Consider the following 27,206-nt stretch of genomic DNA (forward strand, 5'->3'; position numbering starts at 1 on the left):
TCTGGGGCTGACTTGAGCTCCATGAAGGACCTTAGCTTAACTTCAATGTGGAATGAGCCTCTCCTGAGTAGGTCCCCAATTTCTGCTGGATGAGTGCTAAGTATTTCTGATAGGAATCACAGTATAAAAGGAAATAATATACTATTAATCAGGAGAGCATTATGCCAGCAACAGGAAAGCTATGTTATAGTCACAGTTAACTATGTTATTTTTAAACATACTTTTAATTTAAAATTTCTCTTAGGTATTTTTCTTCCTGTAATTGATAATGCCTTATTTGTTTGTTTGTTCTTTTTATATCCTGCACGTAGCACATAAAACATCTTGAGTTCACATTGGTTAACTTAATATCTGTTGAATGAATAATCTGATTAATGAGTTTTTCTTAAGTCTGACAACTCGTTTTGATACCTGATTGAATTTTTCAACCCCTTACATTTTTCTGATTCTCATATTTGCCAGGTAGTTTTGGATACCGATGTGAAAAACCTAAGTATCCGCACACTCTTCAACTCTTTACCCCTTCATATTCGTACACTCAGACATTGTCTATGGTCCTTCTAGAGCCTTCTATCTTTCTTCAGAGGACTGAGTACAGCAAGTAATTTTGGCAGGAGGTGGGGAAGTAGTGGGGCACACCACAAAGCATGAAGGATCTTACTTCCCAGACCAGGGATTGAACCTGTGCCCCCTGCAGCGTGAGCGCGAAGTCTTAACCACTGGACCAGCAACTAACTTTTAAATCTAAGCAAAAGTAGTATTCCCACATCAATGAGACTAAAAGCTGATGATCAGGCACAAAATATTTGAAAAAATAATGAAGAGAAAGTAAAAATTAGTATTGAAAAAAAAAAGAAACTGTTAATGTACTCAAACATTTAATTCTCTCAAATGGCTTCTTTTTTCTTCTCTATTCTGTCTATAATAATAAAATGGTGTTTCATCAATTTTAAGACATACTTTTTTAAAAAGCATTTCAACATCTCTGACATTATGATGTGTTTCCAACGTGATGGCATCTTGCATTTTATAATAAACACTTTTTCTATCAGGTTACACAAAAAATATGTCATTGTATGATGGAGGGTGTTTTCAACATGATGAAATACAGCAATAACAGTATCAGTGCCATTTCGTGCTGGTCGTCTTCTGAGTATTTGATACATATTAACTTCTTTAATCCTCACAAATACTTCCAGAGTGGGTTCTCTTATCCTTCCTCTTTTCAGATTAGAGAAACAAGGGCAGATTAGCAGTTAAGTAGTTACCTATAAAGTTCCACATCTAGTCAGTAATGGGTCTGGGATGTGAACCCAGACTCCTTCCCAAGGCTGCATTCTTAACCTCTACCTGCTACATTTTTCTGGCTTTTCTTATAGGACTTTGAATGCTCTTCCTGTTTCCATCTCCTGGATTGTCTTTTAGCATACTTAAACATTTTTGTAAAATAACCATACTATCCATTTTCATTCTCACTGGTATTTAAAATTACTTAATTAATTTGTAGTTTTGTGTCTGCGTGTTTTTCCAAAGGGCCATTAATAGAGTTACGATAGATGCAGTCGTTAAAAGAGCCATCTCTGGGACTGGAAACTACCTGAGTTCAAGCACTGGCTTGGTTACCTACCAGCTCGCTTAGCTTGGACAAATTACCTAACCTCCGTTTCCTCATTTTAAAAAATAAGTATTTAATGTTTTTAGAAATTCTGCTTTATAAGGTTATTTTGAGTATTAAATCAAATGACATATGTATTTAGGACAGTGACTGACCATAATGAATGCCCAACAAATGTTAAATGATTTTTATAACTTTTATGAAATCAGTATATGAGACTGAAGTAAAAGGGGAGGGAATGAGGTTAAAATATGTTAAGAAGAAATACTCAGAAAAGTTAGTAATTTACTAACTTATCCATGTTTTCTACCGGAGAAGGCAATGGCAACCCACTCCAGTACTCTTGCCTAGAAAATCCCATGGATGGAGGAGCCTGGTAGGCTACAGTCCATGGGGTCACTAGGAGTCGGACACGACTGAGCGACTTCACTTTCACTTTTCACTTTCATGCACTGGAGAAGGAAATGGCAACGCACTCCAGTGGGTTGGAGAATCCCAGGGACGGGGGAGCTGGTGGGCCACTGTCTATGGAGTCGCACAGAGTCAAACACGACTGAAGCGACTTAGCAGCAGCAGCATGTATTCTACAAAATACATTTGAGGTTGTATTTTGTCCAAAGCAACAGAGGGATGGTATCTTCCTTCTTATACCTGAAGATCTATAGAAGGAAGATACCTTGCAAAATACATTTGTGTTTTGCACAGAGCCTGGCATTGAAAGTGAATGAATGAATGAGTGAGTGAATGAATGGATGGGAAGGAGAGGTACATCAATTCTTATTCCCCAAAAAAGTATACAGTCATAGAGCTCTGAGTGCTCAGGGAAGGGTGAAATCACTCCCAGCTAAGATGGATGTGAAGAGATTCACTCACCATATATTTAAGTGCCTTCAGTATTCTCTCTTGTGGATACAGAGAATAGAATGTCAGGGGTTTCCCAGGTGTGCTAGCGGTAAAGAACCTGCCTGCCAATGCAGGAGACATAAGAGACAGGGGTTCGATCCCTAGGTCAGGAAGATCCGCTGGAGGAGGGCATGGCAACCCACTCCAGTATTCTTGCCTGGAGAATCCCATGGACAGAGGAGTCTGGTAGGCTATAGTCCATGGGGTCACAAAGATCCAGACAACTTAGCACATAGCACACTGCTCTCAAGAGTGATGCTCCTAGCACTTGCTTATATATGTGTAGATATTAATGATGAAAAATACCGCTAAAGAATTGGGTAGTCATTTTAGTCAATAGAATTGGATTCATTTTATTAATTCAGGCAAGCTGCCTCTAAATTGCTGCTATCTTGTTCTTTCTTTAGTGGATACAAAATTACCTTATTCCCATAGAGAAATGTATTACTCTATTTGAATATTTAAATTAATTTCAAATTTATGAGAGCCAAAAAAATCACATGAATATCTCAGTAAAGACAAATAAAACAGTTGTATTTATAGTTTAGACAATTGGGTATTTTCTGTTTGTGTGTATGCCATTTCTTCTGCTGAATGACTGAGCTTAAAAAAAAACAAATCTTAATTGGTAGCCAAGAAGATTACACGCTTATGTTTTACAAGCAAACTCATCTTCAAAGAGCCTAATCTGAATTGATGAAAGAAAAATTACTAAAAAGGCATTAATTTGATAAATATTAAAGGACTAGATGAAACAATTATCTTACCCAAATCACCTGATTATAAATAGTTATTGCTACAAAGGAAATCAGTCCTTAATATTCATTGGAAGGACTGATGTTAAAGCTGAAGCTCCAATACTTTGGCCACTTGATGCAAAGAACTGACTCATTTGAAAAGACCCTGATGCTGGGAAAGATTGATGGCGGGAGGAGAAGGGAACGACAGAGAGTGTGATGGTTGAATGGCATCATCGACTCAATGGACATGAGTTTGAATAAACTCCAGGGGTTGGTGATGGACAGGGAGGCCTGGCATGCTACAGTCCACGAAGACATGACTGAGCGACTGAACTGAACTGAACTGAACTTGTCAGCTATATATTTATATAGATAGATTGATAATTTTTTTCCCGGAAAAAATCAGTGGAAATGTCAAAAATAGTTAAAATATAAATATGAAATTAAAACCCCTCTTCTTTTGCTTATTTCATCCACCAGATGTCCCTCTTCTCAAATGTGGTGATGTGTTACCACACAAATAAGTGTCAACGCTATGTTAATGAAAATAACTGGTAGCTGAGTTGAATAAAACCCACAGACAATCCCAAAGGCTTATTCTGGCAACTGAAAATGGCAAAGCCTTAGCAACTAAGTCTAAATGCTCTTTCCAGACAGAGTTTCTCTATATACTGTCATTGCTAAGAGGCTATCTGACCTGTTCTTAAGAATCTACTTCAATGGGAGAGCCACTCCTATCCAAAGCAGTGGGTCTAACTGGTCAGCTCTGCCTGTTGGGAAATTTTCTTAATTTGATCAAAAATTTCCTTCTTATACCTATCAACTACCTTTGGAAATGTTTTAAGTCATAACTAATACATGTATTCCAATAACATGCATCTAAATAATTAAGCAGCTATTAAATAATATCTGTGTATTCTTTTCTTAAGGCTAAGTATGTTATGTCCCCAAAATTCATTGATGAGTCAGTTGTTTAGAATTAAAGGCATATTTTCATATAAGCACAAAATTATGGATGGTGATTACAGTTGTGGACTAGGTCACAAAATTTTAACTTATACCAAGATGAAATAGTCAGAACTTGCCTTTATTCAGTAAATATTTGTGAAATACCTAATTAAGAATTCCCCATGAGTGTTGCTGCTGCTGCTGCTGCTAAGTCGCTTCAGTTGTGTCTGACTCTGTGCGACCCCAGAGACGACAGCCCACCAGGCTCCCCCGTCCCTGGGATTCTCCAGACAAGAACACTGAAGTGGGTTGCCATTTCCTTCTCCAATGCATGAAAGTGAAAGGTGAAACTGAAGTCACTCAGTCGTGTCCTACTCTTAGCACCCCCATGGACTACAGCCTACCAGGCTCCTCCATCCATGGGATTTTCCAGGCAAGAGTACTGGAGTGGGATGCTACTGCCTTCTCCAGTTAGGGTTATTTAATGTTAATTATATTTTGTTGAATGGACACTACACAGAAATTTATTTGAAAATTATTTTCTCAGATTCAAATCATAATTCTAAGCATCTATCACATATTCTGCCCCAGTGTTTGATGTAGCTGTAAATAATCTGAATTGTAAATGAATATTTTACATTATTCAAACTCTAAGAGTAACTAAATAGCATTCAAAGTACATTTCCGTTCTTAAATTATCAGACAAATCTCTAATCTGATCATTACAATTTAATATCCATTAATCTGCATGAACACAGATGAGCATATCAATATCCAGGGGGAATAGTACTGAGAGAAGGAAATTTGATCACAGAACCGGGTAATTATTGCAAATGGAGATTACTCAGTGCCAGTACAGCTGTCTACACACTAAATCATTATATTTTATTTTTAAGAGTTGTTTGATGGTTGCTCTAGTCAACATCTGAACTCTGTTCATTTTAAAGACATTTTTTCCCATTATATGTAATATGAGTGGGCATTTCTTGTAACTCATTGTAATGACCCCATGACACATATGCATTTTTAGTTCTAGGTAATAATAGTTTATGATCACACTCATTTGAAATAATTTTCTCTTCAGAATCTCAGTGAAAGGATGGAGTACTCCAAAAATCAACTGACTGCAAATTATCTTCACTGAAAATCATTATGTTTATGCAAATCAAGTAACACAAATTACATGTTCCGACTATTTCTAAACTGTCTTGGGAAAAAAAAAATAGAATAAATACTTCTTAAAATGAAAATCCAGCCAAATTTCCCAGTTCTGCTGAGTCTTTCTAGGTTCTTGAGATGTCCATCCGGTACTTGAAGCCACAGAGTTTGAAATCCAGAAATTCTCTGCTTCCAAGCATTATGGTTGTGGGAGGATTAGATCTAAAGCCCATTATTGACAAATCCTGTTAACTGGCGTTTCATCTCTTGGTGAGGCAGGAACAGGGAGGCAGATTCATAAGCTTATTCTAGAAAATCATAGAAAAGATAGGCCACCAGACAGTTCATCAGTGGTGTTGACTCCACAGGGCAAGATGCCAAGATTAAGTGAATTGCTTTCTTTTCTTTCTCTACTTTCCATTTTTCTCTTAGCTGCCGAGGCTCTATTCATGTGGTCATTTATAGAACTACTAGGCACAAAGCACAGCACTGGATTTCAAACTTTTCTTGGGCATTTTAGCCAGTGAAGACCTAAGATTCATGGTGTGGTTGGGGTAGTCCTTAAAGGAAATAGTGACCTTTTAAGGTTAGTGGAAAAATATTAGCATTATGTGTGTGGGTGTGTGTGTTAAAGATAATTAAAGAAGAACACAGGTCATCCTCAAGGGATACAGAAAAGCATGCTAAATGTCATTGCTCTAAGCCTGTAGAGGAATCCTTTCTAAATTGTCCTGCTGTGATTCTGACTTTTCAGTCTCCTATCTTAGATGATGTATTATAAATATATATTCAGATTCTGTACAGTGCAATCCTTATAAATCAGTTTTGTTTTCTTTCCTTTTTTTTCCCCTTTGACTTGTTTTTCTAACCAAGATAAGTGTTTCCAATGTTTCCACTCATTTTTATAGAGCTTTGTGTTTGGGGGGAAATTTCCTGTGCACACCTACAAGTTGCTTTCTCTCTGCACTTTTTTATTCTTTCAACTCTCACCTCCCAGTGAAATCTTCCTAGAGGAAGGAAATGAGCTTCATGAGCTTTCATGATCTGCTTTCATGATTTTCAAAACTTTAATGACAGCTTGAACCAAATGCACTCATTCAAGCTGGCCCCTTACTGCTCTTTCATATACTATCCTCACTTTTATGGGGGGCCGTGCCAGGCAGCACGTGGGGTCTTAGTTCCCTGACCAGGGATTGAACCTGTACTCCCTGCACTGGAAGTGTGGAGTCTTAGCCACTGGACCACCAGGGAAGTCTCTAATATCCTCACTTTTACCTCTTGACCTTTGCTTTTCCAATTCCCTCCAGCTGTCTTCCCTAACTTCCCCAGTCTTCCTTCTTCACTGTCCAATTCAGATCCGATCTCCTTTTTGAAACTTTGTCTGATTCCAGTAGCCCACAAAGTCTTCTATTTTTTCCTTCCTTTTATTATGCTTGAAAAAATGTAACTCAGACTTTTGCCCTCTATGTATTGACTGTTGTTCTTTTTTATGTTATTGTTGTGGTCTTACCTGCAACTAAATTCTACTTCCCTAAAAGTATACAACATGATTGATACTTATCTGGTATTTTGCTACCATAGCTAGTAGGAAACATAGGTTTATATTGTACATATAAACTGTGTTTATTTTTTATTTTGTGTAAATATTTGTCTACTAGTTACTCTTTCCAGACGATTTGAATGAAAAAATTTTAAATCAACTAAAATTATCATGTAATTCAAGTCCAAATCTAGTATGAACCTTCTTATATAATGTAATCAAAACTGATAATTTGTTAACTAATTCAATTGCAGTAGATAATGATAAAAATGATGTACCTTTTAGTTTTATTTTATTTTATTTAGTTTCAACTATATAACCTTAGACCATTTTTTATTATGAATGCACTGATTAGGGTACAATGTTATCTTATAAAAACCAGACTCAAATTTTATATCTAGTTTCCTATTTTAGTGTTTTTAAAAATAGAATGAAAACCCCTTTTGCAAAAAGAAACTCAAAATGGATTAAACACCTACCTAAATGTAAGACTGGATACTATAATAAAACTTCCTAGAGAAAAACATAGGCAGAATACTCTTTGACATAAATCACAACAATACTTTTTTGGCCCCATCTCCTAGAGTACTGTAACTAAAAGCAAAAATAAACAAATGGGGCTGAATTAAAGTTAAAAGCTTTTGCACAGCAAAGGAAACCATAAACAAAATGAGAAGACAACCTACAGAATGAGAGAAAATATTTGTAAATTATGTGACCAACAAGGACTTAATTTCCAAAATACAAATAGCTTATACAGCTTAATATCAGAAAAACAAATAACCCCCCAAATGCGCAGAAGACCTAAATAGTCATTTCTCAAAAAAAGACACATGGATAGCCAATAGGCACATGAAAAGATGCTCAACAACACTAATTAGAGAGATGCACATCAAAACACAGTGAGGTACTCTTCACATTGGTCAGAACGGCCATCATCACAAAGTCTACAAATAATAAGTGCTGGCGTGGGTGTGGAGAAAAGGAAACTCTCATACTGTTGGTGGCAATGTAAATGGGTGCAACTACTATGCAAAAGAGTATTGAGATTCCTTAAAAAAATTTTTTTAATTACCATATGATCCAGCAACCCCACTCCTGGGCATATATCCAGAAAAGAAGAAAACTTTAATTCAGAAGGATACATGTATTTCTATGCTCATAGCAGCACTATTTACAATAGCCAAGACATGGAGCAACCTAAATGTCCATCAACAGATGAATGGGTAAAGAAGATGTGGTTCATGTATTCAGTGGGATATTACTCAGCCGCTGAGAAAAAGAAATAATGCCATATGCAGCAACATGGATAGACCTAGAGATTATCATACTAAATAAAGTAAGCCAGAGAAAGACAAATACCGTATGATATCATTTATATATGTACTCTTAAAAATTATATAAATGAACTTTTTTACAAAGCAGAAATAGACTCACAAATACAGACAACAAAGTTGTAGTTACTAAAGGGAAAAGAAAGTGAAGGGATAAATTGAAAATTTGAGGTTAAGGATACACACTACTGTATTTACTATTATATATAAAATAGATAAACAAGGACCTTCTGTATAGTACAGGGGATTCTATTCAATATCTTGTAAAAGCCTATAATGGAAAACAATCTAAAAAAGGTCATATCTCTCTATCTACCTAGTAACTATCTGTGACCGAATCACTTTGCTGTATACCTGAAACATTATAAATCAATTGTGCTTCAAATAAAAAGGAGTGAGAACCTGAAAGATATAATGTGAGTACAGAATCCTTCTAGAATTATATAATTTTTCCTAGCCTAGTACAATTGTCTAACCTAAACCTAATTTGACAGGTATTCTTTTTAGCAATATATGTGTCTTGAATCTTTCAAAAATTTCAGCGTAGTTTTCATAGAAATAACAGCTATCTGGATTTCAGTACTCATTTTAACCATCCTACATAAGAGTTCCTAAATTACAGCAGTAACAATAGTAAATGCATTTGGCACATACAGGTTTGGAAACACACCCGACTGACTTTTAGTGAGCAGACAATGAGTTGGTGCAGAATCACACAGATCTGCTAGAACTGAATCCACTTATCACCAGCATCTAGCAGCCCTTGAGATTTGCTCCATATATTTTACAGAGCAATTGGGGAGTTCCTTGAAGAGCATTTAATTATGGAGATAATGTTTGAGAGCTTTTGTGAACACATAATATCCACATTGCCTTTTTAGACATTCATGTTCACCTCCAGAGAGTTCTAGCACTCAATTAACATTCAATGACTATTAGCCACGCCATGTTTCAGGAGAAAGTTAAATAGTTTTAAATGTTTTAAATCAATAAAAACTTTTATAAACTGTTTCAATTCAGTTCAGTTGCTCAGTAATGTCCGACTCCTTGTGACCCCTGGACTACAGCTCTCCAAGCTTCCCGGTCCATCACAAACTCCTGGAGCTTGCTCAAACTCATGTCCATCGAGTCAGTGATGCCATCCAACCATCTCATCCTCTGTCATCCCCTTTTCCTCCCGCCTTCAGTCTTTCCCAGCATCAGGGTCTTTTCCAATGAGTCAGTTCTTTGCATCAGGTGGCCAAAGTATTGGAATTTCAGCTTCAGCATCAGTCCTTCCAATGAATATTCAGGACTGATTTCCTTCAGGATGAACTGGTTGGATTGCCTTGCAGTCCAAAGGACTCTCAAGAGTCTTCTCCAACACCACAGTTTAAAAGCATCAATTCTTCAGCATTCAGCTTTCTTTATATTCCAACTCTCACGTCCATACATGACCACTGGAAAAACCATGGCTTTGACTATATGGACCTTTGTCAGTAAAGTAATGTCTCTGCTTTTTAATATGCTGTCTAGGTTTGTTATAGCTTTTCTTCCAAGAAGCAAGTGTCATGGCTGCAGTCACCATCGACAGTGATTTTGGAGCCCAAGAAAATAGACTGTTCAGCTTGCAATATACATTTCTGGGGTAAGATAACCATAACTGAAGAGCATTAAGACTAACAGTAGTAAGACTGCAGAACACATAAAGATCTAGTTCATGCCTTATATTCCTTAATTCAACAATCAAGACAGTATTTTTTTTAAATAACTCAAACATGTTAATTTTTTTTTTGCCAGCCTCTGCCCTCAGTATAACAGTCAATTATACAAAGACAGAAAATTGTCATATTTTAGTACAAGTATTTCATCTTTTTCATTAATTTTGTGAGTGATTTCTTTTAACTCTTGGAGTAAAATATGTTTTCCAAACTTAATCGAACAAATTTCTGTAAATATTTAAGTAGAGTATATATATAAAACTTTTTCTTGAATTAGTTCTATTTCTTTAAACAAACTGAAAAAAACAGTAGAATTATAAGGCAGAAGAATTAGAATATTTCAAGCAAAAAATTTTAAATATCTGCCATTGAAGGCTAAATAATAGCCCCCCAAAAGATATCTACACCAAATCTCTGAAATCTGTGAATGCTAACTTATTTAGAAAAGTGGTCTTTTCCGATGTGATTAAGTTAAGAATCTCAACTTGAGATAATCCTGGACTACCCTGATAGGCCTAAATCCAATGATAAGTGTCCTTGTAAGAGAAAGACAGGTAGATTTGAGCCAGACAGAAGACACAGAGAAGAGAAAGCAGTATGATCACAGAGGCAAAGACAAGAGCGATCCGGCTTACAGTCAAGGAATGCATACAGCTGCCAGTAGCTGGAGGAGGCAAAGAATAGATCATTTCATAGAACTTTTGGAGGGAGTGCAGTCAGACCAACACCTTAATTTCAGAATGCTGAACTCCAAAACTGTGTGAGAGTACATTTTTGTTGTTTTAAACTACCAAGTTTGTGGTTCCTTGTTACAGTAGCCACAGGAAATTAATATTCATAAAATAAATCCAGAAAGCATGTCATCTAATCCAATACTGGGAACAACTCAAGATTAAATAGATACTAAGGTCTTCATTAGACAAAGATTTCCCAAAGAATGGTATTTGACCAATTCAATGATTTTACAGATCTGGTTATGTTCATTATAATCTGTTGTGCTCCTTACAGAGAATTATGGGGAAAAAGTAAAATATATTCATATAAAAAAGCAAAATTAAGAAGTCTTACATAAAAAGTGGTAGCAGTTGTTTACAAATACAACATATTTTCGTTTCCATAGGAATTTCTTTATTGTGCTTTTAAAGAGGAAATTTGGTTCTAAGTTCCTTCAGGGGAAATATTAACATTGTATTTTGTTTTTGAAAACTTGTAAAATTAAATTTGAAGCTATGAGACTTGAGTATTGATAAAGAAAATTGCAATGCTAATACTAATAGAACACTGGGGGAATGTTAACAGAAAGGCTTATCTGCAGAGTATTAGTAAATTGTTTTATAAGTACTATGTGCCCATACACATACTCTCATTAATAAAATGTTAATTGGATTTTGAATTTATGGTGAAAACTAATGCCGTGAGCAATTAAATAAGTAGTAATCTGGTATCAGAAATTTTTATTAAATTGAGAGGAAAGTCGTCTTTACTTTTATTCAGCTTACATGAAACATTTGGAATGTGAATGTTTTACATTTAAATATTTTAAGATATTATTGTGTTGTGTAAAAATCAGAATTATTGTACACTTTCAATCCTTACCTTGTTTTCAATAGGCTTTCAACTCCATGGACAAAGGTTTTCTTACTTTACCCAATTTTAAGCATCACATCTTGCAATTATGTCCTAGTTTTCAGCTTTTCCTATGGACTCTGGTACTTAGAATCAGAGTCACGTTGCAAGAGTCACCTTGTAGAGATACTAATAATTGGGGGGAGATCACCCAAGTCATGGTTGAGAGAATCAGCCAGGGGATGAGGGATATTCAGTTCGTGATGCAAATGGAGATAAGCCTACGGCCAAAATGGCAACCCACTGCAGTACTCTTGCCTGGAGAATACCGTGGTCAGAGGAGCCTGGTGGGCTGCTGTCCAGGGGGTCGCACAGAGTTGGACATGACTGAAGTGGCTTAGCATGCATGCATGCATTGGAGAAGGAAATCACAACCCACTGCAGTATTTTTGCCTGGAGAATCCCAGGGACGGAGGAGCCTGGTGGGCTGCCATCTGTGGGGTCGCACAGAGTCGTACACGACTGAAGTGACTTAGCAACAGCAGCAGACCACCCTGAACACGCCCCATTTCCTCTGATCTCGGAAGCTAAGCAGGGTCGGGCCTGGTTAGTACTTGGATGGGAGACCGCCTGGGAATACTGGGTGCTGTAGGCTTATGGAGAAGGAAATGGCAGCCCACTCTGGTATTCTTGCCTGGAAAATCCCATGGACAGAGGAGCCTGGTGGGCTACAGTCCATCATAGTGTTCCACTACCTTCTGCCATTTTGGAGGGCTTCCCTGGTGGCTCAGAGGGTAAAGCATCTGCCTGCAATGTGGGAGACCTGGGTTCAATCCCTGGGTTGGGAAGATCCCCTGAAGAAGGAAATGGCAACCCACTCCAGTATTCTTGCCTGGAAATTCCCATGGACAGAGGAGCCTGGTGGGCTACAGTCCACAGGGCAGCAAAGAGTCGGACATGCCTGAGTGACTTCACTTTCTTTCTTCTAAGAAATATGGAAAATTATGTGATACCTCTACAGGAAATTGTATTACCCGTATCATATTAATAAGTTTAAGATTAGATCTTGTCGTCTAGCATATTGAGGCACTGCGTCTTAACTCTACTGCTGATTCATGGGTGGTTCAGGTGAAGGGTGGCTGTAGCTGTTTACGCATTATGATATTTTGTTGGTACACTGCAGTCTGAGTCCAACTGAGCTGAGATAGAATTTTCACTGAATGGCTCTTCTGTGGCAGAGAAAAGGCTCAGTACAGGGATTTCTCTAAAACCAACCAAAGAAGGCTTAGTTACTGAGAGCACAAAATAAGTTGATTGTAAGGGTCTCTTATCTCTGAGGTAAAGCCAATCAAAAACACAAAGCTTTGTAAAAATTCGAGATAAGAAGATAATCTGACCATATTGATCATAGTATATTTGTATGCATAGTGACTTCGTGGTATCTCTGTTAAATCTAACCCCTGTTCTGATAATTCTAGTGGAGGAATTATGCTGGAATTTAATTAACCTTAATCTCCTGCTATGTAGCAGAAGTGAAAAGTGAAGATCCATCAGGCTCCTCTGTCCATGGAATTCTTCAGGCAAGGGTACTGGGGTAGCCATTCCTTCCTCCAGGGGATCTTCCCAACCAGGGATTAAACCCGTTCTCTACATTGCAGGCAAATTCTTTACCATCTGAGCCACCAGGGAAGATATGGGGTGAAGGATATTCAAATGGAGACACAAGGACAGCGCCTGCCTCCCCAACAAGGCCTCAAACATTCTTAAAGGGGGCGGAATTTGCAGTGGGTTCTCCCCACAGTTTTCAACGATGATCCATGTTTCACTGTCCTGTGTGCTGTCACACCAATTGTTCAGAATCATGTAAATCTCTATCCCGTGTTGGAAAGCCTCTAGTGGAAGAAGCAGCTGGCTACAATCAAAGACTCAGAAATTAATCCATTTAACTCAGAAATGCAGACAGAATAATACCTCAAAAATGTCCATGTCCTAATTCCTAGAACCTATGTATGTGTTACTTTACATGGCAAAGGGGAAATAAAGTTGCAGATGGAATCAAGTTTGCTAATAAACTGACCCCAAGATGAGGAGACTATTCTGGCCAATGAAATCACAAAGGTCCTTAAAAGTGGAGGAGAAGCAATGGGAGAGTGTTACAGTGTGAGGAGGACTCAGTGTGCCATTGGCACCTTTGAAGATGAAAGGGGGAAACCATAAGACAAGGAACATGAGGTCGTCTAGAATGGGAAATGGCAAAAGAAATGAATTCGCCCCAGCCCTAGCACCTGCAGAAAAGAATGTGGTCTGGTAGACACATTTTAGCCCTGTGAAACCCATGTCAGACCTCTGACCTACAAAGCTATACTATAAATTTGTATTATTTCAGGCATTCAATTTCAGTAATTTGTTATGGCAACAGTATTAAATGAATACAGTGGCATTCAGGAACAAACAGAATATCAAAATCCAGTGACTGTAGTTACTTAACTCACATTTCAGAATCCAAAGACTTGATCACTTTTTATGGGACAACAGGCAAGCCAATAAGAGGGCATTAATATTGCAGGATGGCATAGATATGTTGGTTTTGAACTGATAGTGGTTTATATCTGCTTCTAGGAAAGATATTTTAAGTACCAATAAGAGTACCAACCAGTGTCCCAGTGGAGGGAAGCCAAACTCTATACCTTGCTCACATGTGAGCACAATCAATCAGTCATCAAGTGCGTTAGCTCAGAACCATATCATAACCAGGTTCTTTCTACCTATCACAAGGTTGATAATTCAATAATCACTTATTTTACTCGCTAACTATCTATGGTACTCTAATATCATTAAAAGAAAGGAATTTGCAGACCATAAAATGATATCTCATGGAATGTTTTATCCCCCTGACTTAGATACCCCAAATCAATACCAATACGATTACACTAGGTGGGAAACGCTGGGCTGGAAGAAGCACAAGCTGGACTCAAGATTGCCGGGAGAAATATCAATAACCTCAGATATGCAGATGACACCACCCTTATGGCAGAAAGTGAAGAGGAACTAAAAAGCCTCTTGATGAAAGTGAAAGAGGAAAGTAAAAAATTTGGCTTAAAGCTCAACATTCAGAAAATGAAGATCATGGCATCCCGTCCCATCAATTCATGGGAAATAGATGGGGAAACAGTGGAAACAGTGTCAGACTTTATTTTTTTGGGCTCCAAAATCACTGCAGATGGTGATTGCAGCCATGAAATTAAAAGACGCTTACTCCTTGGAAGGAAAATTATGACTAACCTAGACAGCATATTGAAAAGCAGAGACATTACTTTGCCAACAAAGGTCCGTCTAGTCAAGGCTATGGTTTTTCCAGTGGTCACATATGGATGTGAGAGTTGGACTGTGAAGAAAGCTGAGCACCGAAGAATTGATGCTTTTGAACTGTGGTGTTGGAGAAGACTCTTGAGAGTCCCTTGGACTGCAAGGAAATCGAACCAGTCTATCCTAAAGATCAGTCCTGGGTGTTCATTGGAAGGACTGGTGCTGAAGCTGAAACTCCAATACTTCGGCCACCTAATGTGAAGAACTGACTCATTGGAAAAGACCCTGATGCTGGGAGGGATTGGGGGCAGGAGGATAATGGGATGACAGAGGATGAGATGGCTGGATGGCATCACTGACTCGATGGACATGAGTTTGGGTGAACTCCGGGAGTTGGTGATGGACAGGGAGGCCTGGCGTGCTGCTATTCATGGGGTCTCAAAGAGTCGGATACGGCTGAGCGACTGAACTGAACTGAACTGATAATAGTTTAAAAATAGCCTGTATAGCTTCACAGATGAAGCATATTACATATGCTGCAGTTACATATTCCTAAGATTTGCTACATATTACATTGCTACATATTACATATATTGCAATTACATATTCCTAAGATTTTTTTTCCTTAATCTTTAGCGATTTAAGACATCTGACTTGTGGTAACCATGTTCAATGATCAATGATGTATCAAATGTCTTTTAGACATATATGTTCACACACACAATAAAGAGGAGTAAAAAAAGTTCGAGTGAATTAGGATATCAGTTCAATGGTTTTACTTTTCTTTCCTATAGAAATCTAGCCTGATAGGTATATCAAGTGGGCAGAAAAGTTCTGATCTATGAGTTCATCTGAAAAATTGCTAGAGAAGACTCTTGAGATTCCCTTGGACTGCAAGGAGATCAAACCAGTCTATCCTAAAGGAAATCAACCCTGAATATTCATTGGAAGGACTGATGCTGAAGCTGAAGCTCCAATACTTGGCCCCCTGATGTGAAGAGCCAGTGCATTAGAAAAGACCCTGATGCTGGGAAAGATTGAGGACAAGAGGAGAAGGGGAAGACAGAGGATGAGATGGTTGGATGGCATCTTCAACTCAATGGACATGAGTCTGAGCTAACTCTGGGTGATAGTGAAGGACAGGGAAGCCTGGCATGCTGCAGTCCATGGGGTCCCAAAGAGCTGGACACGACTTAGCAACTGAACAACAACAACAAATGAGCTTATCTGAGACCCATGTTGTGTCTTTCTTGCCATCCCACCCTACTTTAGGAGACGATTCTATGCATTCATATCACAGTGTCACAGCATCTTCAGCATCACAAAATCCACATTCTGGCCCATAGGCGGGGAATAAAGCAGAGGACAGACAGCTTCTGTTCAAAGGTATGCAGAAAGGTGCACACTGTACTGCTGACTTCTCATTAGCTAGAGTTGAGTCACATAGCAAAGCTGCAAGAGAGGTTGGGAAATGTATTCTGTAGACAGGTGGCTACATGTTCAGCGAAAATTTGGAGGATCCTATTAGTTAAGGCAAATAGAGAGTCTGGATATTGGGGGAGTAATCAGCAGTCTCAGCGCAGAGAGCTAGAACAATCCTTACCAGTAAAACCAGATTTGGCCCAGACCTTTGTATGTGTACCTTCACCTTATTCCTATGGTAATGTGCCCGGTTTTGACCTATTTCTGGCTGCCTATTTTTCCCTTTGTATTCCTTTGTGTATTTCTGTTTGCCCATTGCTACTTCACTTGCCTTTGCTACCAGTTTACAGTCTTTTTCCACTGTATTCTTGGGATATCAGTTTTGGTTTATGGTTGCCTGTCACTCCTACATTCTGTCTTTAAGTGGTCACCTTCCTGGCCACCAAATAATCTGGGATCTCAAATAGTCGAGTTCTTCTCTTTCACTCCCAGATAATCTCAATCAATAATGTATGACATAAATCACTTTTATGCAGACAGCATCCACAAGCTTTATCCTTTGCCAAAATGCATTAAGAAAGAATGACGTCAACAGGTTTTATGTTTTATTGACCTTTAGAGGAGATAAAACTTGTGCTAAAGAGTTAGTAGCTCTACTTAAACAGATTAGATTGATTTGAGACCAAATCTGCGTTAGGTAGTCAATATGAAACCTCATTTACAATAGCACATCAATCGTAATGTAGGATTAGCAGTCACGTGGATGAACCTCTGAAGCTACCACCTTCCATGGACTACTTATTCTCGATATTTTTAAGATGTTTTGTTGGCGTCTTATAATGTTTTTTTCTTTTTTAAAGGAATTTTGAGAAAATGAGGCCCAGACTCTAGGAACATAGTGAGGAAGAGCATTTCCAAGTCAATAGCTTTCTTTGTAATAGTCAGCAAAAGAAAGATATAAATTGAACTTCTAATGGAGAGATCATAATATTCCATCAAATTAAGACATATGAAGTAGCTGATCAGTGCTTAAAGGCATCTAAAGTAACTAATCATGAAGGCAGCCAATGACTTCAGCAATGTAAAAGATAAAAAATAGAACACTCAGAGATTACATAGCCCAGCAGCTTTTGTCTTACTGATTGAAAGACATAACCAAGTGGGGGGATTTTCACTTGAGAAAGCCAGAACTGGACCTAGGGATAAATCCTTGGGCAAAATCCAGTGTCTTGGATTTCTGACTGACCTACATTTAGAGCTACGTCTCTTTTTATCTCTTCTTACCTTTTTCTTTTCTTTCTTTTTTTTTCACTAACAAAGTTGCTTTACTTTGGAAAATGCTCAAGGAAATAAATTAAATACTCTGGTCATTTGGCTAACCAGTTCCACAAATTCCACATACAAGATGAGTTTGTACCAAGTCAGAGGAAACAAAAATACATGCATATTCATATACAAGAGTGGGCTTCTCTCATCACTCATAATCTGCCTGCAGTGCAGGAGACCTGGGTTCAATCCCTGGCTCAGGAAGATCTCCTGTAGAAGGGGATAGCAACCCACTCGAGCATTCTTGCCTGGAGAATTCCATAGACAGAGGAGCCTGACGGGCTATAGTCCATTGGGGTTGCAAAGACTCAGACACGACTGAGTGACTAACACACAATACAAGAGTAGAAAGAGAATTTTTAAACTTAAGACTTTCAGAAGTTCACAGATTGAAAGTCCTTTAGTAGTACAAAATTAAATGAACACCAAAATGTTTTTTAAAGATAGTGAAAACAATAGTTCCAAGTCAATCTATCGACATCAGATTGTGGTGAAGGAAAGTGCAGTGTTTATTACAGGGCACCATGCAAGGAATTTGGGCCTGTTAAGCACTAGTTACTTGGACTCCTTGCTTGGTGTGCTGCAATAAATGCTGTACTTTTCTTCACCATAACCCAGTGTCGGTAGATTGGCTTTACTGCACACAGGCAAGCAGACTCAAGTTTGGTGTGGTAACAGTATCACTAGCTTTTGCTCTAGCTTTGATCAAACTTACATATGAGCTTTTAGAAGGTGAATTGGATCTAATTCTTGGAAATTTTACTTTTCTGAATGAAAGAGGCCTGAAAGCAATAGGATTTCCTAAGTGAGTGGAGAAAAGTAGGGGAAAGAGGCCCCACATATCTCCACTCAGGCTCCTCCTCTCTGTCTCCAGATTCACAGTGGGCAGAGCTCCCAGTTTCTGGCTTGTTTACCCAGGAGCAATTAGCAAGATTGATAGGCTACTTCAGCCAAGGGTCTGTGGCCAGCTTCTCCAGGATGGTGCTCAGTTCAGAGACAGCCTTGTCTTTGACTACAAGCCAATGCTGTTTTCTCCAAGTCATCCCTTCAACTAACTATTGACATATGTTTGACTGTAAATTAACTTTTAGCATCAATCACTTCCAGTAAGAGATGCTAAAGAAATATTTTCTAGCTAGGAAGCAAGTAATCAGGATAGATACCTTGTATGCAGAATGACAAATATAATTTTCCTCCTTAAAAATGTTCTTTTTCTATGGTTTACTTTTAAGGATTATCTGGGAGTAAATTCATTCTATTAGTTAACAACTGTACATCAAGGACCTGCTGGATCCTAAGCATGATTCCAACCATTGAAGGAGCAGCAATGAATAAAAGAAAGGAAAACCCTGCCCTGATCAGTCTTACATTCCCATCACTTGAGTTCTAATGGTTTGAATCACTCAAATAGTTTCTCTACTAGGTGCCAACATCAAACTAATTTGAGAAAATGAGCTAATTCGGCACTTTACATTACCCACGTGATTTTGTCAGTTGAAAAGATTGAACAAAGATCTTCATGTATCAAAACTTTCAGTTAGGTGGCCTGAAAGATTGAGGATATGCAGAGAGAGATGGCTCAGAACATTGTCATTCAGTGGAGCTTTGCTCACACATGTATAAGCTTGTCACGATAAAAATGGAGCAAAAGCCTGTAGCCCTAGAAAACATTAAAACATTTTTTTAATAACATAAATTTTAAAAAATTGTAAAAGATAATATCGGTAAATGTAAAATTTTTTTTTTAGAAATACATTTCAATAATAGTTACCATATTCTAAAGGCCACCAAGGTGCTGTGGAGCTACTGGAGTCCCACAGTAATAGCCCGGGTATGTCTGGTGCCCCAGTGTCAGGTGATATTTTGCAGTTCACTTTAGCCCACGCTCCATGAGGCTGACATCTGTGGCAGAAGATGAGGTTTCTGTTTCCCACAATGTGCCCACAATTTCTGAATGCAGATTCAAAAGTCAATAACTGCCTGAGTCTCTAGAAAGCCTGCTGATGGAGTCAAAGCCAAAGTCATTGTACATCCTTTTCCCAGTGTGATAACATTTGTAGCTGCAGTGACTGTTTGAAGAAGAAATGCATGGGAGGGACTGAGCAGTCCCAGGAAAGCTTCTTCCATGTATTGAGTCTGTCCTGTCTGGGGCCTTTTCAGGGAACGTTCTGGATGTCACATTTGTTCCATCAGGTGTTTTCCATTGGATTGCTACATGCAAAGTGAGCTCGCCACTTGTCAGCTTAGATATCCAAACCACTGCAATGTGTAGGGGCAGGGAAGTATTGCTTTCTCCTGCCTACTGAGGCTTTTTGGTTGTAGGATCCAAGTCTCCAAGGGTAAATGAGATGGAAGTAAGAGTATTGTCTTCATTGATTGTCTTCCTTAAACCCCTAAGTCATCATCCTCAACTCCCTACCTTAAAGGCTGTTGTGCTCCAGCTTCTGATCCCAAGGTATTTCCTGTCTCACCCTCCACTCCCAGGACTTCAAGCAGTTTTTACAGTGATGTCTCCTCAGAAATTGTCTCCAGCCCACCTGAATACCTCACAGCATATCATACAGAACTTGTCAAACCCTGAACCTGTTACCTCCTCTTCCCCACACCATGAATCCACCATGCTTACTCTTGTCCCATATTTCCAGCCTCAGGGAATGACAGAAGTCACTCCCCACTCATTTTTCCAACCTAGAAACTTGACTGGCAGCCTGTGTCCTTGCTTCTCCCTCGTTACCACTTTGACCCCATCACCACTTCCTGCTACTTCTCTTCCTACGAATTCTTAAGTCCGTATGTCCTCTGCATCCCTGTGTACGTTAGATCCTCGACATGTTCCCCAGAAATGGTGTGGCATCCTCCTGACTTCTGCTCCAACCCCAGTTTTCTCCTCAACTCATCCTCTTAACCACTCAAATATAAAGGTGAATCTGCACCATATAACCACTAACATCCTTCCATATACTCTCATCACCTGCAGGATAAAATCCACATGACTTTCCAGCCCACTTTCCATTATTGCCTAGCATGCAGTACACCCTAGTACATGAAATTGCTTTAATTTCAGACATACCACATTCTCTCAAATTCTCTCTGCCTGTAAAGTCCTTTCCCCATAATATTTTTCAACTTCAGGTAACACTGAAAACTCAGAGGCTTTCCAGACTCACAGACTTAGAGAATGAACTTATGGTTACCATCAGAGTGGGGATAGTTAAAGAGTTTGGGATGGACATGTACATACTGCTATATTAAAATGGATAACCAACAAGGTCCTACTGTATAGCACAGGGAACTTGGCTCAATGTTATCTGGCAGACTGGATGGGTGGGAAGTTTGGGGGAGAATGGATACATGTATTTGTATGGCTAGGTCACTCTGCTCTTCACCTGAAACTATCACTACACTGTTAATTAGCTATAATATAAAATTAAAACTTTAACAACAAAAAAATAGAAAAAAAATTAAAAATAAAAATCAGATTTTCACAGTTTTAAAAATCGGAGTTTTAAACTTCTCTAGAAAAATCATCTCTGGCGGCATGGAGTCTGCTTTTGCACACAGCAACAATTGGCCAGAGCTCCAAGCTGCTGGCCCTGTAGCTAGAACCTCAACTCTGTTTCTGACTTCTACTCTCCAGCCCTGCTCACTTTCTTCATTGTTTTTATGTGTCTGCTCACTGTTGGCATTTGAATTTGCAACCCCTGATCTACAGAAATGCAAAAGCTTACGAATTCATCTACCAATGAATCATAAAGCTTCCAGCATATGGGACAGTTGCATTGCCATGACTTAAATAAACAGTGTTGCTGTAGTGAGCAAGACATTCTGCCCTCTAATTCTATTCCAGGCATTGAGAATAGAAAATTTGGTAAGATAAAGTTATACTGGCATGCCTATTACATTTTGTTTTATTATACTTTGCAGATACTCAGGTTTTTTTGTTTTTTGTTTTTTTTACAAATTGTAAGTTTGTCGCAACCCAGCATTAAGCAAGACTGTCAGTGCCAGTTTTCCAACAGCACTGGCTCATTTTGTGTCTCTGTGTCACATTTTGGTAATTTTCACAATACTTCAAACCCTCCACCAGCAAAATGATTGTGACTTGTTGAAGGTTCAGATGATGGTTAGCATTTTTTAGCAATAAAGTATTTTATTCATTGAGGTAGGCACATTGTTTTTTTAGAACATAATGCTATTGCACACTTAATAGGCTACAGTATAACATAAATACAACTTGTATATGCATCGGGAAACCAAAAAATCCATGGGACTCACTGCATTTCAATGCTTATTTTATCGTGGTGGCCTCAAACCAAACCCAGAATATCTCTGAGATCTGCCTGTATCTATTTAGGTCTTGGAGGAGACGCTAAATTTGGGCAAGAAAGATTTTGTTTCAGAATGTGAGCATTAAAACTAAACATGTTGGTGAGCAAGAGCAGGCAGAATCAGGTTTGAATGGAATTAGGGTGCTACTAGCAGAAACGTTGTTGGGATTTAAGTGGGAAGATCCATGTTGGAAGACTTCCTGATCGTTAAGACTTTAAGAGATCTAGGAGGAGCAATGAGGTGTCAGGGACTATAAATATGACCTGAGGAAAGAAATGCTTTCTTAAGAAATAGAAAGCTTCATGTGGCTACATGCAGGTGAGCCAAAAAGCAGGCCTGAAATGACAGCTTGCCATCTGTCCTCCGAGAGCCAGCTTTGCAGAACACCAGCCAAAACGAAAATGGTACCACTTGTGTGGGTTGCTCTATTTTGTAGCATTTGTAACAACAGAATTCTTCACCCAGAGTGAAGCCAGAGCATTCCACAGCTGAAGGGAGGGTTGGGAAACCCTCATTTCCTCTGATTCTATCTTCTCCATGGGTGGGCTCAAAGAACCTCCTTTCACTTTTCTCTGCAGTCTGGCTCCTTGTTACAGAGAATGCCAAAATAATATCTGAAAGAACTCAATTGAGACTTTACCTAGGCTATTGATTGATGATTATTAGCCCATTAAGTCTGCTGGGTCCAAAAAAGTGAGATAGTGCTTTCCGGTGAATTGCCAACAAAACACTTTTAAACCTACTCCTATCCCCCAAGTCACAAATTTAAAATGAAGAATTAATTAATATATTCAACATTTATCATTTTCAGCTTTACACAGTGGGGTTAAAAGTGTGGGCTTTGTTGATTCAAATCACTATTCATTAAGGGAACTCGAGGTTAAAGTTATTTAACCTCTCTGCGCCAGTCACCTTTTCCTTATCTGTAAAGTGGGGATAATAACAGTAACTTTTTCTTAAGAGTTGTGAGAACTTAAAAAAGCTAAAACAGGTGAAGTCTTTAAAAAGAGGCTAGGTGTGGATTAGCTATTATCAACACTGTATAAATTAGACACTGCGCTAGGTACTGAATATCTTTCACAGAGCTTAGCCTAGCGGCTGGCTATGTGTAAAATGTTTCATAGTTACTTTGATTCGCCATTCCAGACAGCGCATTTGGATACAAAAAAGACCTTAGAACCCCTGATGGCAGCTTTTTCTCTCTGGCAAAGTGATCATATCCTTGCACAAAGATGACCTCTGGCAGAAGCACAGAATGTTGACAGCCCGGTCAGGTGAGAGATCAGTGATTGCCTTTCAGATTCAGAGGTGCCGGTTTGGCAAAGTTGCTATCCACAGATGTTACAGTTTTAAAAGATAACAGAAGCTGCTCTAGCAGCTGTAGTAGACTGTACTACCCTTCACGAGATCCCTTGCTCTTCCATGGCAGACTTGGCCACGCGACTTGCTTTAGGCGATATAATCCACTTCTGCTCTAAAGCTTTAGCGCCTTTGCACTGTAAACTGTGCTCTTTTTCTTGCTTCTGAGATTATGGAAGCATGTCACATGAAGCCTCCTTCAGCCTGGGTCTCTGAAATATTATAATGAGCATCCTTTGTACATGGGTGCATCTTTTGTACATGAGGTGCATGAGCGAGAATAATTCTTTATCAATAAAGCTCCTGAACATGTGGAGCCCTTTGTTACTGAATCATCACCTATCCTATTTTAACTAATACGTCATCCACAGTTACATCCAGTTGCTATGATGGCCAGAATGCCCTGCTGCATAGATCTTTAACCTCAGGACCTCACGCTCCTCTTTCTTTCACTCTATGTCTTTGGTGGCTCCATTGGCACTTCCAGAGTCGGACAATGAGCACTAGACCCGAACCCAAATTCTGAGACCAAGGTCCAGCCCATCCACTGTCTAACTTTGTGATCTTCAGCAAATCAATTCATCAATCTGAGCCTCAATTTTATTTGCTTAAATAGGAGGAGGAAAATATCTGCTAATTGTAACACAACTTTGTTCTCCAGAAGCACATTATAAGTGTTATGATAATATAGAAAATCATTTTTAGTTCTTAAGAAGTCATGGGTGAGACTTCTCTGGCGGTCCAGTGGCCAGGACTTGCCACTTCCATGGCAGGTGACATAGGTTTGATCCCTGATCGGGAAGCAAAATTCTCTCATGCATATGATGCAGCTGGAAAAAATAAAATAAAGGGCACACCAATTTTATACAATTTGTTTTAAATTATAAGAAAAGAAATCATGGATAGGCGTGATCACCATCAACCCATGAAACTCTCAGTCAACACCAACTGACTGATAATGGTGACCACAGAGGGCAGGGCATCTTAGAAGACTGGTTTATGAGTGAGAGGTCAAGGTCCTCATTTGTGTCCCTACTCAAAACGCACTTCTCAGTCCAAAAGTGCCATTCAGAAAGGGGAGACTTGATGACAACTTTTCTTAGTTTTTCAAGACACATTTTCTTATGCCAAATAATATTGCAATTGTCTTTGAAATGCAATATGTGAGGGAGAAAACCTTAGACTCAACCATCGATATACACAGAATTCAGATTTAAAGAGAATGTAAATAAATGTGTACATACCCAGTTCAGTTCAGTCGCTCAGTCGTGTCCAACTCTTTGCAACCCCATGAATCGCAGCACGCCAGGCCTCCCTGTCCATCACCAACTACTGGAGTTCACTCAGACTCACGTCCATCGAGTCAGTGATGCCATCCAGCCATCTCATCCTCTGTCGTCCCCTTCTCCTCCTGCCCCCAATCCCTCCCAGCATCAGAGTCTTTTCCAGTGAGTCAACTCTTCACATCAGGTGGCCAAAGTACTGGAGTTTCAGCTTTAGCATTATTCCTTCCAAAGAAATCCCAGGGCTGATCTCCTTTAGAATGGACTGGTTGGATCTCCTTGCAGTCCAAGGGACTCTCAAGAGTCTTCTCCAACACCACAGTTCAAAACCATCAATTCTTCGGCACTCAGCTTTCTTCACAGTCCAACTCTCCCATCCATACATGACCACTGGAAAAATGATAGCCTTGACTAGATGGATCTTTGTTGGCGAAGTAATGTCTCTGCTTTTCAATATGCTATCTAGGTTGGTCATAACTTTCCTTCCAAGGAGTAAGCATCTTTTAATTTCATGGCTGCAATCACCATCTGCAGTGATTTTGGAGCCCCCAAAAATAAAGTCTGACACTTTCCACTGTTTCCCCATCTATTTCCCTGGTGATGGGACCAGATGCCATGATCTTCATTTTCTGAATGTTGAGCTTTAAGCCAACTTTTTCACTCTTCTCTTTCACTTATACCCAAGTTGTTCTCATAGATGCTTACGTCACCACACACAGTGGTTTGTAATAGCCTGAGGGTTTCCCTCAGCCCTGAATAACTCAAAGCAAAGTAAGAGGAGGGGAAGTTAGAATGTTCTTGCCTATCATTCTTTCTCAAGAAGACTCCTTCTCAATCTTCCTTCTAAGTAATCTTACTTGACTGCACAATCGGATTTAGATTAATTCATTCATTCACTCCTTTATCAAGTTTTTGAGTGACTATAATGTACCAGTTCTAGACGCTATATACAGAATAGACAACTCCCTGCCTGAGTGGAACTTACATGTCTGAGGGGAGCTGACGTTCTGTGTTTCTATAGCTCCTGACACTTGTCTCCATCTGTCTCCATGTGCGATAGTCATTGGTTTGGACTACAAGATCCTTGAAGATATGGGGAACACATATCTCATTAGACTTCGTGTCCTCAGGGTCCCCAGCCCTGGTGCCTGGAATACAGAAGGAATCCAAAAATGTTTCTTTCAAATGAGTAAATATCAGGAGCTTTCAAGTTCCCCAAAAATATGAAAAATAAAGGATTTAATCACAGTGCACAATCAATAGTTATCCTTAACTGATTCATTCCATGAAAATTTATAATAAGATTAATGTTGCTTTTGGTGCCGCTGTGCATTTGTTGACAGACTTAGAGGAGATCAAAGTGAATAAATGCAGAAAGCTAGCTACATTCTTCTAGGTTATAAAAATTGTTATGAAGTACTTTGCAAACAGTAAGTGTCAGAAAGTACTTGAGTTCAGTTCAGTCACTCAGTCATGTCTGACTCTCTGTGACCCCATGAACCGCAGCACTCCAGGCCTCCCTGTCCGTCTCCAACTCCCAGAGTCCACCCAAACCCATGTCCATTGAATTGGTGGTGCCATCCAACCATCTCATCCTCTGTCATCCCCTTCTCCTCCTGCCCTCAATCTTTCCCAGCATCAGGGTCTTTTCCAGTGAGTCAGCTCTTCACATCAGGTGGCCAAAGAATTGGAGTTTCAGCTTCAGTCCTTCCAACGATCACCTAGGACTGATCTCCTTCATAATGGACTGGTTGGATCTCCTTGCAGTCCAAGGGACTCTCAGGAGTCTTCTCCAACACCACAGTTCAAAAGCATCAATTCTTTGGTGCTCAGCTTTCTTTATAGTCCAACTCTCACATCCATACATGACCACTGGAAAAACCATAGCCTTGACTAGACGGACCTTTGTTGGCAAAGTAATATCTCTGCTTTTTAATATGCTATCTAGGTTGGTCATAATTTTCCTTCCAAGGAGTAAGCGTCTTTTAATTTCATGGCTGCAATTACCATCTGCAGTGATTTTGGAGCCCAGAAAAATAAAGTCAGCCACTGTTTCCCCATCTATTTGCCATGAAATCATGGGACCAGATGCCATGATCTTAGTTTTCTGAATGTTGAGCTTTAAGCCAACTTTTTCACTTTCCTCTTTCACTTTCATCAAGAGGCTGTTTAGTTCTTCTTCATTTTCTGCCATAAGGGTGGGTCATCTGCATATCTGAGGTTATTGATATTTTTCCCAGCTATCTTGATTCCAGCATGTGCTTCCTCCAGCCCAGCATTTCTCATGATGTACTCTGCATATAAGTTAAATAAGCAGGGTGACAAAAAGTTCTATAGACTAAGAAATAACGCCAACATGGTCAAAGCTAAGCATGGGAATGCAACCATGTGAGCAATCTGTCCTGTGTACAGCCGGTGGTGTATGAGAGTAATGCAGAGAGAAAAAGAAAACCAAAGTGCATATTTGAAAGCATTTTCTTCTCCTGAGAGAGAGTCACTTAAAGCTAAGCTTTGAGTACTGCAACAGTTATATAGCAAACACTGTGGGCTTAAGAAATGTTTTCCCAAATGTTTTCTCTATTAGTTCAGAGGTTGAGAAACTGTAAAGACAAGAGGAAAAATGGGAGGAACTTCCCTGATGGTCCAGTGGCTAAGGCTTCCCGGTCCCAATGCAGGG

General features: G+C 39.1%; 1 protein-coding gene and 1 pseudogene across 1 annotated transcript in view; both read left to right on the forward strand.

The window, feature by feature from the left end:
- The window catches only part of PTPRR (protein tyrosine phosphatase receptor type R), a 275,894-nt gene that overhangs the window by 62,071 nt on the left and 186,617 nt on the right, over positions 1 to 27,206 (forward strand). The window lies entirely within an intron of this gene.
- LOC128049222 (uncharacterized) lies at positions 12,039 to 12,159 on the forward strand (annotated as a pseudogene).

Source organism: Budorcas taxicolor, chromosome 5 (genome assembly GCF_023091745.1).
Source record: "Budorcas taxicolor isolate Tak-1 chromosome 5, Takin1.1, whole genome shotgun sequence".
Taxonomy (NCBI): Eukaryota; Metazoa; Chordata; class Mammalia; order Artiodactyla; family Bovidae; genus Budorcas; species Budorcas taxicolor.